We start from the raw sequence: 12,002 nt of genomic DNA, 5'->3' as shown, positions 1-12,002 counted from the left end.
TCACACGTCTTTCCACAGAAACTATAGAGCATGCCACATTTTGGCCAATAATGCCACCCGGGACGGACTACTGCCTCCGCCCACCCCTAGCTATGCCATTGCACTAACTGCTATGCGTTGCCAGGCTATGACACTAAAGTTACTTTCTGCACTCGTAACCAAGTGTCACTCACACAAGTGCATCATGGGAGCATGTGGATGTGGGACAGATGAGGATGAGGTGAAGCTACTAACTTCTCTTCCTTTTCCAGCCAAAGAGTGAACAAGGACCCCTCCAAAGATGAGTGATGTCCCCTCTACTTCAACATGGAAATCCTACCCTTTCTGGTTACCCTACTATAAAAAGAAATAACGCAACCGGAACTTAACATTCATGTGAAGGACTGCGACTGTTGGACTGCATTAAAAATACGATGGCTAATGACCGGTGGGTGTTTGCCTTTCACCTTGGCTTTGGTTTTCTTCTTCCTGTTATGTTAGTGTTGTCACTATTAAACGGAGATCTCGCTGAGACCCCCCAAGCCCTGGCTCTTTTCCCCTCATGCTGGTTTACAATCCCTTTTACGTCAGATGCTTCCCCACACGTGCAGTCAGATTGGGTCTTTGTAATCTGACCGGAGCTGCACATTTAGGACGATTGCTGCTCATTGTTGACTCTTTATATGCCTAGAAGTGTTCAGTCGAGTTAAAGGAAGTGCAGCCAACTCAGACCACTGTGGACCAACAGTTACATAAAATGATGAAGATTTTAAAGACTGGATTCGTTTAGAGAGAGTGTCAAAAACGGTGCATTCCACACTCACAAATTCCTAACGCTCACAACAAATAAGCATGCGACAAAATCTCAGCGGCACGCTGGCATGGGCTCATCGTTCTGTAAGGCTGCATTCCAGTTCTTTTTGATCATGCCTCACCCCTAGTTGTGGATGCACTGAAGCCCCCTCTAAAAGGCAGAAGACGTCATCAGCTGGGACACGCTTCATCATCCTGGGGCGTCTGTGATAGAGTGCGCTGTCAAGGCCGGCTTGCATGTGAAAACTCTTTTTGAGCAGATCATTAAATAGCTATGAATATTAATATGCGCAGTCCTAGAAGGAAGAAAATATATTTGTGAACTTTTGGCTCCTGGAAGATTCCATTTCCCATCTGTTTCTGTCAGCACAACGCTCAATGAGACCCATGAGGCACACGCTGGGCTGTAATAGTGCCCAGCAGATGAGAACACTCACTTTGAGGGACACGCCTTAAATGGGTATCGGCCCACTGGAGGTCCCCACATAGAACGCAGTTTTTAGATTTTAACACACATCACAGTGCAAAATGATGAGCTATGATGGAATTGATTAGAAATCAAAGCGTTTTTCACAATGAACGCTGTGCGTTTAACACAGCAAGGTGACTTTGATTTGCAGTCAGCAGCTTCATAAAATGAAGGAATTTATGAATGAATGAATGACGATGACCTTGGGTATGGATTAAGTGATAGCATAAAAAGAATGAATGAATGAACTAGCATGCCCCTAGGCTGTCCCTGCTTGTTAATTCTGCCACATCATTAACACAAAGTAGACATTTTCCCATAAAGAAGAAAAGCAGGCAGATGTCCGCTCTGCCGGCCCCTCACGGCACTGATTAAAATTCACTGTGATCCTGCGACTCCGAAATGTTCTGATGAGACTTCACCAAAAGTACTCGGCAAAATTTTGGTTTCCAAGGCAACAAACAATACCGCAGCAATGAAGTGCAGTAATGTGTGGGCTTAAGGGTATGATATGTTAGAAAGATTAAGGAATTTCATCTTTTTTAACCTTGAAAAGAACACATGGACGCTTACATTTCTGGCTTTGAATCGCTGGAAAATTCCCACCAGTCTGTTTTGATGTTTTGGCCCCCCATCCCCATCCCCTTTACAGGACCAAGGCACAATACAGTGGATTTAGAAAGTATTCAGACCCCTTCATTTTCTGCACACTTCACTGTATTATAGATTTCATTTTAAATGGATACAGTTGTCACTTTTTTTCCATCAGTCTATACTTGATAACCCCGAGTGACAAATGAGAAAGGTTTGCAAATTTATTAAAAGTCAAAAACTGAAAGCTCTTTCTCAGTCTTTTATTTCACTACTTTGTAGAAGCCCCTTTGGCTGCAGTTTCAGCTTGTGGTGTCTCCACAAGCTGTGCACTACTTGGATTTGACTAGTTTATCCCATTCTTCCTGGCGGATTCTCTCAAATTCCATTAGATTGGATGGGAAGTGTCTGTAAACTGCCATCTTCAGGTCTCTCCCCTTGTGTTCAGTGGAGATTAGGTCTGGGCCACACGAGGACTGTCAGGGACTTGTCCCAAAAGGGGCGGCTCTAAGCTCGTGAGAAAGATTCGGTGGCCCCTTCGCCCCCGCCAATGTCAATATGGTATCTTATGCACGGCGGATGGCCACATCCGTTGCGGAAACTGCATAGCTGCCTCATGCTTATGACACAAGATTTTAACTTATAATAAAGTTCAGGATTGCTCCTTCCTGTGACGCAGTGAAAGTCTCCTGAACCGCCTTTCTGTTTCGTTTCGAATAACCAGATTTGTGTACTCGAAATCTCTTTATTTAGCTTAGAATGGGTATGCGACTGTGTCCCCGATCCGATCAGATATTCACTATGTCTATTGCGCTAACACTAATACTTTATTAAAACTAGGTGAAACATTAACTTGTAAGACGACTCGCCCACTTGCACTAGCTTTGCTTCAGCTGTCAGCTGTGTCGCTATTTTTTCTTTCTGTTTTATATTCAATATACAGTGATCCCTCGCTATATCGTGCTTTGACTTTCTCGGCTTCACTCCATCGCGGATTTTAAATGTAAGCATATCTAAATATATATCACAGATTTTGTGCTGGTTTGCGAATTTCTGCGGACAATGGGTCTTTTAATTTATGGTACATGCTTCCTCAGTTTGTTTGCCCAGTTGATTTCATACAAGGGACGCTATTGGCGGATGGCTGAGAAGCTACCCAATCAGAGCATGTATTACGTATTAAATAAAACTCCTCAATGATATACGATATGCTTCCCGCGCGCTGCTTCGCACACTTCAAAGCTCTAACAGCCCACATTGATTTTTGATTGTTTGCTTTTCTCTGTCTCTCTCACTCTCTCTGACATTCTCTGCGCCTGACAGAGGGGGTGTGAGCAGAGGGGCTGTTTGCACAGAGGCTGTTTGCTTAGAAGATACGGACGCTCCTCTAAAAAATGCTGAAAGACTACCTTCACATTGATGCCTTCATTGCGGCCGCTTTATCGTGGTGCTTCCCATACTTAAAAGCGCAACAACCCTATTGATTTTTGATTGTTTGCTTTTCTCTCTCTCTCTCTGACATTCTCTGCTCCTGACGCGCCCTCCTTTGAAGAGGAAGATATGTTTGCATTCTTTTAATTGTGAGAAAGAACTGTCATCTGTCTTGTCATGGAGCACAGTTTAAACTTTTGACTAAAGGGTGTTATTTCATGTCTAGAGGGCTCTAATAATGTTAAAAAATGTATTTAGAAGGTCGTAAACAGGTTCTCTATGCTCTAACTGCGAAAATATTAGATTTATAAATAAAGAATCCTACTTCGTGGAAATTCATTTATCTGCCTGGAGCGGATTACCCGCGATAAACGAGGGTTTACTGTATAACTGTGCGGAGAATATTTATAAAGAGTGTGGGAGAGTTTCTAAGAGCTTAAAATATATAAAAATAACCACACAAACATATGGTTTCTACTTCGCGGATTTTCACCTATCACGGGGGGTTCTGGAATGCAACCCCCGCAGTCGAGGAGGGATTACTGTATATGGGCATGGCGGCCCCTGGGATTTGGCAGCCCTGTGCAGGTGCACAGTTTGCACATGCCTAAGGCCGCCCCTGGTCCCGAAGTCATGCTAAAAGCTGAACCCCAGTCTGAGGTTATGTGTGATCTGGAACAGGTTTTCTTCAAGGAAGCCTCTGTATTTGGCAGCATTCATTCTTCCCTCAATTCAAATCAGTCTCTCCATCCCTGCACCTTCATAGCATGGTGCTGCCACCACCACAGTGCCACCATCACCACCATTTAATAGTACAGATGGTATTAGGCAGGCGATGATTCTTTGCTAGACATAATGCATGCAGGTCTGTCCAAAGAGTTTCAATTTTTGTCTCATCAGACCAGAGCATCATGCTTTCAAAGTTCTTATGGGCAGCTGTCATGTGCCTTTTACTCAAGGGTGGCTTACATCTATAAATACCTGACTGATGGAGTGCTGCTGAGATGGTTGTCCTTCTGACAGATTCTCACATCTCAGCAGAGGACTTCTGAAATTCTGTTAGAGCGAGCATTTAGTTCCTGCAGTTTGCAGACTTTTCTGAGAGTCCTCCTCTTTCACGATTGTCCTTTACGCTCTTGGACTAATCTTTATGTCTTCCATACTATGCCAAGGCTCTGATCGGGGCTCTTGACAGACTGAGCGAGGAGTCTGAGTGTCCTGGATAAAAACCAAGACACAGGTTTTTAGTGACATCTTGGGCACAGTCATCAGCAGTATATCTGTCAGCGGAGTGAGCATCGACCTTGTCGAGAGGTTTACTTACCTTGGCAGTGACATTCGTGTCTCTCATGACTCTTCCTAAGAAGTCAGTAGTTGGATTGGGAGAGCATGGGGGTTCATGTGGCGCTCCCGATGTCTTTGTAAAAAGACGAAGGTCCAAGTCTTTAGAGTCCTGCTGCTTCCTGTTTTGCTATATGGTTGCGAGACATGGACGCTATCCAGTGACCAGTGGTCCAGTTGTTTGACTTTGTGTTGAATGAGCAGGTGCTCACGGAGTCCCGAATGAGCCACTGTGGCGAGTCGCTGGGGTAGCGACCCGGCCGGGATGCCTGGAAGGACCAGAAGGTGGCATGTACATCCTCTGGGCCACGAGGGGGAAACAGCCCTGGATCAGAGGAGGCCCACGAGAGAAGAACAAGGAGGCTTACGCCTATTGGGATGCGTGGCCACCGCCAGGGGGCGCCCTGAGTCTCGGAGGGCCCGGGACTGATTTACTTCCGCCACACCCAGGAAGATGGAGGAGGATCCCTCCAGGGATGCCTGAAGTGCTTCCGAGTGCTCTTCCACCACACCCGGAAGTATCTTCAGAGGGAGCACCTGGAGCACATCCGGGTGAGAATAAAAGGGCCCGCCTTCCTACAGTCTGGGAGCTAGAGTCGGGAGTGGGAACAGGACGAGGCTCCCGTGGAGAGGAAAGGCGGTCCAAGGACAGAGAGAGAAGCCTGGAGGAAAGGTGTTTGGAGCAGTGTGTTGTGCAGGACTGTAGTGATGGAGAAGAAAATAAAGGTGCTTGTTGTAAAGATGCGGTGTCTGTCTGATGGTGTTCGGGCATGTCTCACACCACATTACCTGCATTGTGAAGGAGCTTCAGTTACGGCACTACGTTCACGTGGAGCGATTCCCCAAGTGTGGTCTGGATAACAGAATCCTCATTGTAGAGGACCCGAGTGGCAGATAGAGGGTCATTTAGAGGGGGTGGGACTATACTGCGTATCTCCTAAGCGAATCCTAAGCTGTTTTCTCGTGCGGTGGGAGTGGCAATGCTGTACCAGTGCATGCTCCCCATCCTGACCTGACCAGACTGATGGAGAGTAGTTGCAGTCCTGAATTTTCTCCCTTTTTAGACAATGAAGAACACCCAGGGCTTTAGCAATGCTTTTGTAGCCTTTTCCATCTTCAGGCACCTCTATAATGTTCTATCTTGTAAGGTCCTGTGACAATTTGGATTGAGGAATGGTTCACACTAACTAATCTTTTGTGTCAGTAGCCAGGCTTTGTGTACCTGTGCAACCCACACTTCTAAACTCATCTCCTTGCACTTTTCTCCAATTAGCTTTTGGAGAAGTTGCTAACACTGAGGTTCGCTTACTTTGTCCAGCCTGCACTGTCAGTGATTATTTAATGAGCTCAATAACGACCGTTTGTGTGGCATCAGTTTGGTCAGATTGTGTTTGTGGGCAGCTGTCACTTAGAAGAAGCTCAGACCACATTTTCTTAGTGCAGCTCCAGCGGGTTCATTAACTTTTTCTTGCAACTGTATGAATTACCTCTGAGGTCAGGGGCCAGTCCCAAATAGGCCGCCATGACACTGGCACCTCGTGCTGCATACAATTTCAGTTTAATTCACACAGCACTGCCTTTCCTTTATTTCCTTTCTGAGGCTGACAGTAATGTGAAACCTAAAACTGAGATGGGCAACATCTTGTTATACATCTCTTACATGGTGTGCCCTCCATAGCTAGGAGAATATCTAACCATGGGAACTCAGTGTCAGTCACCAGTGGATTTTATGAGGACCCAAGTTCAACGGTTGTGTGGCAGGCAGCCCACTGCCAGAGCTTTTCAGCATGTCATTTAGAACTGACTTTCAAATACTGCTTATGGTTTATAAAGCCTTAAATAATCTGCTCCATCTTACTGTATATCTTACACCTTACACTCCAAATTGTAACCTTAGATCTTCAAATGAGTGTCTGCTTAGAAGACAGAAGAGCTAAATGTAAAAGAAGTGATGAGGCAGCCTTCTGCTTTTAAGCATCTAATAGATAATAAATAAATAAACAGATTATAAATCTGGAATAGCTTACTGATAGAATTTCACCAGGCGAATACGGTGGAGCACTTTATAAAACTGCTAAAAACACATTACTTTGACATTGCTTTCTCACAGCTTCATTTTAGTGTAACCCTGATATTCTGTATATACAGGTGCCGGTCATAAAATTAGAATATCATGAAAAAGTTGATTTATTTCAGTAATTCCATTCAAAAAGTGAAACTTGTATATTAAATTCATTCATTACACACAGACTGATGTATTTGAAATGTTTATTTCTTTTAATTTTGATGATTATAACTGACAATTAATGAAAGTCCCAAATTCAGTATCTCGAAAAATTAGAATATCAATTAAGACCAATGCAAAAAAAGGATTTTTAGAAATGTTGGCCAACTGAAAGGTATGAACATGAAAAGTATGAGCATGTACAGCACTCTGTATTTAGGTTGGGGCTCCTTTGGCCTGGATTACTGCAGCAATGCGGTGTGGCATGGAGTCGATCAGTCTGTGGCACTGCTCAGGTGTTATGAGAGCCCATGTTGCTCTGATATTGACCTTCAGCTCTTTTCAATTGTTTTGTATGGCATATTGCATCTTCCTCTTCACAATACCCCATAGATTTTCTATGGGGTTAAGGTCAGGCGAGTTTGCTGGCCAATCAAGAACAGGGATACCATGGTCCTTAAACCAGGTACTGGTAGCTTTGGCACTGTGTGCAGGTGCCAGGTCCTGTTGGAAAATGAAATCTGCATCTCCATAAAGTTTGTCAGCAGCAGGAAGCATGAAGTGCTCTAAAACTTCCTGGTAGACAGCTGCGTTGACCTTGGACCTCAGAAAACACAATGGACCAACACCAGCAGATGACATGGCACCCCAAACCATCACTGACTGTGGAAACTTTACACTGGACCTCAAGCAATGTGGATTCTGTGCCTCTCCTCTCTTCCTCCAGACTCTGTGACCTTGATTTCCAAAGGAAATTCAAAATTTACTTTCATCAGAGAACAGAAATTTGGACCACTCGGCAGCAGTCCAGTCCTTTTTGTCTTTAGCCCAGGCGAGACGCTTCTGACGCTGTCTCTTGTTCAAGAGTGGCTTGACACAAGGAATGCGACAGCTGAAACCCATGTCTTGCATACGTCTGTGCGTGGTGGTTCTTGAAGCACTGACTCCAGCTGCAGTCCACTCTTTGTGAATCTCCCCCACAGTTTTGAATGGGTTTTGTTTCACAATCCTCTCCAGGTCGCGGTTATCCCTATTGCTTGTACACTTTTTTCTACCACATCTTGTCCTTCCCTTCGCCTCTCTATTAATGTGCTTGGACACAGCTCTGTGAACAGCCAGCCTCTTTAGCAATGACCTTTTGTGTCTTGCCCTCCTTGTGCAAGGTGTCAATGGTCGTCTTTTGGACAACTGTCAAGTCAGCAGTCTTCCCCATGATTGTGTAGCCTACAGAACTCGACTGAGAGACCATTTAAAGGCTTTTGCAGGTGTTTTGAGTTAATTAGCTGATTAGAGTGTGGCACCAGGTGTCTTCAGTATTGAACCTTTTCACAATATTCTTAATTTTCCGAGATACTGAATTTGGGACTTTCATTAGTTGTCAGTTATAATCATCAAAATTAAAAGAAATAAACATTTCAAATACATCAGTCTGCGTGTAATGAATGAATCTAATATACAAGTTTCACTTTTTGAATGGAATTACTGAAATAAATCAACTTTGTCATGATATTCTAATTTTATGACCGGCACCTGTACATTGAATTATCATTTTTTTCATGGCTCCTAAACCCGTACTAACCCCTACTTTCTCAGCTGTTCTTTTTCCGGTTTTCTGTGGTGGTGATTTGTGCCATCTCTACCCAATCAAAGCACCGTGGAGTCCTTGCATTGATGGATTGAAGGCCAGATGTCCATATGACCGTCATCATCAAATTCTTTCACGTCAAGCCTGAAAACCATGAGGACTGATTGTGATCATTTATGATAGGTAGAATGCCTAGAGGGGGCTGGGTGGTCTCATGGCCTTGGCACCCCTGCAGATTTAGTTTTTTTCTCCAGCCGTCTGGAGTTTTCTTTTGTTTTTTCTGGCTTCTCTGGCCATCAGACCTTACTTTATTCTATGTTAATTAGCACTGCCAAATTTATATATTTTTTCTTTTTTTTCCCTTTCTTCATCCTGTAAAGCACTTTGAGCTTCATCATTTGTATGAAAACGTGTAATATAAATAAATGTTGTTGTTGGTCCCTGTACAGGAGGAGCAGGAGCTTGGTGCGCATCGCAGGTAATAAGTCGGACTCGTTTCCTGTTGAGGTTGGACTCCGCCAGGGCTGCCCTTTGTCACCGATTCTGTTCATAAGTTATATGGACAGAATTTCTAGGCGCAGCCAAGGAGGGGAGGGGGTCTTGTTCGGTGACCTCAGAATCTCGTCTCTGCTATTTGCGGATGACGTGGTTCTGTTGGCTTCATCGGACAGTGACCTCCAGCTCTCACTGGAGCGGTTCAGAGCCAAGTGCAAAGCAGCGGGGATGAGAGTCAGCACCTCTAAATCCGAGGCCATGGTTCTCAGCTGGAAAAGGGTGGAATGCTCTCTCAGGGTTGGGAGCAATGTACTGCCTCAAGTGGAGGACTTCAAGTATCTCGGGGTCTTGTTCACGAGTGAGAGAAGAATGGAGCAGGAGGTTGACAGACAGATCGGTGCGGCATCCGCAGTAATGTGGGCTCTGCAGCGGCCCGTCGTGGTGAAGAGAGAGCTGAGCCAAAAGGTGAGGCTGTCGATTTACCAGTCGATCTACATTCCTACCCTCACTTATGGCCAAGAACTTTGGGTAGTGACCGAAAGAGCAAGATCACGGATACAAGCGGCCGAAATGAGTTTTCTCCGCAGGGTGGCTGGACTTTCCCTTAGAGATAGGGTGAGGAGTTCAGTTATCCGGGAGAGACTCGAAGTAGAGTCGCTGCTCCTCCGCATTGAGAGGAGTCAGTTGAGGTGGTTCGGGCATCTGGTTAGGATGCCACATGGAAACCCCCCTGGGGGGATGTTCTGGGCATGCCCCACTGGAAGAAAGGCCACGGGGCAGACCCAGGACACGCTGGAGGGATTATATCTCCCGGCTGGCCCTGGAATACCTCGGGGTCCTCCCAGAGGAGCTGGAGGAGGTGGCCGGGGAGAGGGATGTCTTGGCTTCCCTGCTTAGGCTGTTGCCCTCGTGACCCGACCTTGGATAAGCGGTGGATAATGGATGGATGGATAGATGGATGGATGGATGTTGTAAGGCAGCCCCTTGCCTGTGCAGGCCTCCTGTTCCACCATTACCCCCTCTGAACACTTTCTACTAGTTGTTACCCTTTATGAACTCCCAACTGATGACATATCACACACACTTTGTCCTAGGGACTCAGTCCCGTTGAAATCCCATAGGTGTCTGCAGCTTTTGTGATTTCCTACTGCAGCCAATCATCATGTGTGAGTATAATAACAATTTAATAAAAGCATCACAGATGATCTGATGGGGTCACCAGTTGAATTTAAATGAAAGGCTTACTCATGTGGCGAGGTCAGAATGTCTTTTATGCGTTTCGTGTTAAACGTCCTCCGTATGTGGCCTCTTTGTTAAGACATGCTCTATTAAAAAATGTTACCCGCGTGGCACGAGTTAATTATAAAGGAAACATCAGACTCGACTTGTGACTCAAGAACAAAGAAGGAAAAGGTGTTGATTAAAATACGAAATAAAAGAGCAAAGGAGTCACTAACACAAGTGCACTTTCATGTCGTCTGCAGCGGTGGCTTCAAGTGAACTTTGTAGGACTTCCTGCCATAAATCCTCCACGTAATGCTTTTGATAAGCAACTCATTATTTTTTTATCAAATAAGTAGGTGTGAGTTTCTAATTTTACATTCTGAAATTGGCTGTTTCTAAACTTTATTCACATTTTTCGTGTACTGTCCATGACATGCTGATAATGTGCAGTGTTAGGCTCTAAATTTATACAGCACTATTATCACACAGTGCTTGATAATCCATCTTTATTTGACATGCCATCTTGCACAGTAAGCACCATCACCACTTCACTTACCTGTCTGTCTGCTTTTTATGGTGAAGGCAACAGTAACTTCATCTACGCAAGACAGAGCAAGACCAGAAGATCTGCAGCAATCGTCTCCGGCAGGTGAAAGACAGAATTTGTCCAGCATGTCCTTGCTGAGTGGGCCACGTCTTATATTCTGACTGCAGCACATGTGGAAATCACTTCATCAGGATCTTTTCAATCCAAATCTGTATTGTATTTCAGGGCTTCTCAAAGAAAGAGCCCATTAATCCCATGCAGGAGCCCAGAATACCCCTATATAGCACCTTTAAAGGGCTTAAAGTCCAGGCACTGCGGCTATATATACGAGGGGATACCCAAAAATAACCGCCGCGCAGCATCGACTTAGCTGAGAATACTTTCAGTATTCTGTGGCGGTCTGCCAAGTGCCATTGCTCTGTATTGTTCACATGGCATTCCATGTCGGGCTTTCTTGGTGCTTATTAAACGTGTTCTGCGATTTTTGTGATGGGTGATCATAAAGAACAGCCAGTCTGCGGTAAATTTTGTTTTCTCTTAGAGAAACTGTAGTGATGCTTGAAACTGCTTTCAAAGAGGAAGCTTTAAGTAAAACACCGAGTGGTTTGTATTTCAAATGAGAGGAAATGTTACTTGAAGACCAATCAAGATCTGGCTGACCTTCCCCAATTAGGAATGATGAAAATCTTGAAATGGTTCACAATGCAATTTACGGAGATCGTTGTCGGACTATTGAAGCGATTTCTGAATTGACTTCCCTACTTGCCTGATCTTGCTCCATTCAACTTTTACTTGTTCCTGCATATGAAAAAAGAACTCAAAGGAAAACGTTTTTGTACCGTGGAGGAAGTCAAAGAAAAGTCGCTGTAGACATTGAACAACATTACTCTTCAGCGATTCCAAAAATGTTTCCAACAGTGGGAAAACCTTTGGGACAAGTACATTCATTCACATGGAGAGAACTTTGAAGGAGACTAAAGCTTCAGTAAGTAAAAATTATTAAAACAATTTTTTTTTCAATTCTGGTTATTTTTGGGTACCCCTTTGTATTGTAAACTGCTCAAAAAATTAAAGGAACACTTGGAAATCACATCAGATCTCAATGGGAAAAGAAATCCTGCTGGATATCACTACTGATATGGACTGATATGGTGAAGTGTTAGGAACGAAACGATGCCACATCGTTTGACGGAAATGAAAATTATCAACCTACAGAGGGCTGAGTTCAAAGACACCCTGAATATCAAAGTGAAAAGATGATGCAGCAGGCTAGTCCATTGTGGCGGAATTTCATTGTTGCAAC

The sequence above is a fragment of the Polypterus senegalus genome, chromosome 7 (genome assembly GCF_016835505.1).
Source record: "Polypterus senegalus isolate Bchr_013 chromosome 7, ASM1683550v1, whole genome shotgun sequence".
NCBI classification, from domain to species: domain Eukaryota; kingdom Metazoa; phylum Chordata; class Cladistia; order Polypteriformes; family Polypteridae; genus Polypterus; species Polypterus senegalus.
The sequence above is the reverse complement of the archived record's forward strand: the minus strand, read 5'-3'. Positions refer to the sequence as shown.